This window comes from Scyliorhinus canicula, chromosome 12 (assembly GCF_902713615.1).
Source record: "Scyliorhinus canicula chromosome 12, sScyCan1.1, whole genome shotgun sequence".
Lineage (NCBI taxonomy): Eukaryota > Metazoa > Chordata > Chondrichthyes > Carcharhiniformes > Scyliorhinidae > Scyliorhinus > Scyliorhinus canicula.
The window spans coordinates 95,938,611-95,941,650 of NC_052157.1; positions in this window are offsets into that span (position 1 = coordinate 95,938,611).

Genomic DNA, 3,040 nt, shown 5'->3' on the forward strand with positions numbered 1-3,040 from the left:
CTTTATCTAAACCTGTCTCCTATTTTCCAAGGTCTACTTCCCTCTGTTCCCGCCCATTCATATACCTGTCTATATGCTTCTTAAATTATGCTATCGTGCCCGCCTCTACCACCTTCGCTGGTAAAGCATTCCAGGCACCCACCACCCTCTGCGTAAAAAACTTTCCACGCACATCTCCCTTAAACTTTCACCCTCTCACTTTGAAATCGTGACCCCTTGTAACTGACACCCCCACTCTTGGGAAAAGCTTGTTGCTATCCACCCTGTCCATACCTCTCATAATTTTGTAGACCTCAATCAGGTCCCCCCTCAACCAACGAAAACAATCCTAATCTACTCAACCTTTCTTCACACCCTCCATACCAGGCAACATCCTGGTGAACCTCCTCTGCACCCTCTCCAAGGCATCCACATCCTTCTGGTAATGTGGCGACCAGAACTGCACGCATTATTCCAAATGTGGCCGAACCAAAGTCCTATACAACTGTAACATGACCTGCCAACTCTTGTACTCAATACCCCGTCCGATGAAGGCAAGCATGCTATATGCCTTCTTGACCACTCTCTCAACCTGCGTTGCCACCTTCAGGGTACAATGGACCTGAACTCCCAGATCTCTCTGCACATCAATTTTCCCCAAGACCTTCCATTGACCATATAGTCCGCTCTTGAATTTGATCTTCCAAAATGCATCACCTCGCATTTGCCTGGATTGAACTCCATCTGCCATTTCTCTGCCCAACTCTCCAATCTATCTATATTTTGTTGTATTCTCTGACAGTCCTCCTCGCTATATGCAACTCCACCAATCTTAGTATCATCTGCAAACTTGCTAATCAGACCACCTATACCTTCCTCCAGGTCATTTATGTAGATCACAAACAACAGTGGTCCGAGCACGGATCCCTGTGGACCACCACTAGTCACCCTTCTCCATTTTGAGACACACCCTTCCACCACTACTCTCTGTCTCCCGTTGCCCAGCCAGTTCTTTATCCATCTAGCTAGTACACCCTGAACCCCATACGACTTCACTTTTTCCATCAACCTGCCATGGGAAACTTTATCAAACGCCTTACTAAAGTCCATGTATACGACATCTACTGCCCTTCCCTCATCAATTAACTTTGTCACTTCCTCAAAGAATTCTATTAGGTTTGTAAGACATGACCTTCCCTGCACAAAACCATGCTGCCTATCACTGATAAGTCTATTTTCTTCCAGATGTGAATAGATCCTATCCCTCAGTATCTTCTCCAACAATTTGTTGGTAGCACGGTAGCTAGTGTCAATGCCTCACAGCTCCAGGGTCCCAGGTTCGATTCCCGGCTGGGTCACTGTCTCTGCGGAGTCTGCACATCCTCCCCGTGTGTGCGTGGGTTTCCTCCGGGTGCTCCGGTTTCCTCCCACAGTCCAAAGATGTGCGGGTTAGGTGGATTGGCCATGCTAAATTGCCCGTAGTGTCCTAAAAAGTAAGGTTAAGGGGGGGTTGTTGGGTTACGGGTATAGGGTGGATACGTGGGTTTGAGTAGGGTGGTCATTGCTCGGCACAACATCGAGGGCTGAAGGGCCTGTTCTGTGCTGTACTGTTCTATCTACTGTTCTATCTATCTATCAATTTGCCTACCACTGACGTCAAGCTCACAGGTCTATAATTCCCTGGATTATCCCTGCTACCCTTCTTAAACAAAAGGACAACATTAACAATTCTCCAGTCCTCCGGGACCTCACCCATGCTCAAGGATGCTGCAAAGGTATCTGTTAAGGCCCCAGCTTTTTTGACCCTCGCTTCCCTCACAACCTGGGATAGATCCCATCCGGTCCTGGGGACTTGTCCACCTTAATGTCTTTTAGAATACCCAAAACTTCCCCCTTCCGTATGACAACTTGACCGAGAGTATTTAAACATCCATCCCTAGCCTCAACATCCGTCTTGTCCCTCTCCTTTGTGAATACCGATCCAGCAGAGGGCAGCAGAGCAGAGCTTCTGATTGGCTGTTCCGGGGAGATTTGCATACGTGCAGTGCGGTCAGTGGAAGTTGAAGGTGCACCTGCATCAGTGACCCGAGGAGTTCGAGGGAAGGCGAGCATCCAGTAGAGGGCAGCAGAGCAGAACTTCTGATTGGCTGTTCCGGGGAGATTTGCATACGTGCAGTCAGCGTAAGTTGAAGGTGGTTTGTGAAGGGGCTGTTCTCGAGTGACAGCTTTACCCAAAACACTACTTACGTAGTGTCTCCCACCCATCCTCCTCCTCTAACCAAAAAAAAAGCTCTGTCCGTTGAATTGCTAAACTAACAAGTGTTTTTAATTTTTATTTTTCAGTAGTTGGGAAGTTAGTTCAGTGGGAATGGAGGCTAGGGCAGTTGAATGTTCCTCCTGCAGAATGTGGGAGGAAAGGGTCACCTCTAGTGTCCCTTCTGACTACATCTGCGGGAAGTGCACCCAACTCCAGCTCCTCGAGAGCCGCATTAGGGACCTGGAGCTGGAGCTGGATGAACTTCGGATCATTCGGGAGGCGGAGGAGGTTATTGAGAGGAGTTATAGGGAGGTAGTCACACCTCAGGTAAAAGAAGAAAGTAGATGGGTTACCGTCAGGGGAGGGAGAGGGAACCGGCAGGCAGTGCAGGGATCCCCTGTGGTCGTTCCCCTCTATAACAAGTATACCGTTTTGGATACTGTTGCGGGGGACGACTTACCACGGGGAAAGCAATAGGGCACAGGTCTCTGGCACAGAGTCTGTCCCTGTTGCTCAGAAGGGAAGGGAGAAGAGGAACAGAGCACTTGTCATTGGGGACTCCATAGTTAGAGGAACAGACAGGTGGTTCTGTGGGAACGAAAGAGACTCACGGTTGGTGTGTTGCCTCCCAGGTGCCAGGGTTCGTGATGTCTCTGATCGTGTTTTTGGGATCCTTAAGGGGAGGGGGAGCAGCCCCAAGTCGTGGTCCACATAGGTACCAACGACCTAGGTAGGAAGAGAGATGGGGATTTGAGACAAAAATTCAGGGAGCTAGGGTGGAAGCTGAGAGCTAGAACAAACAGA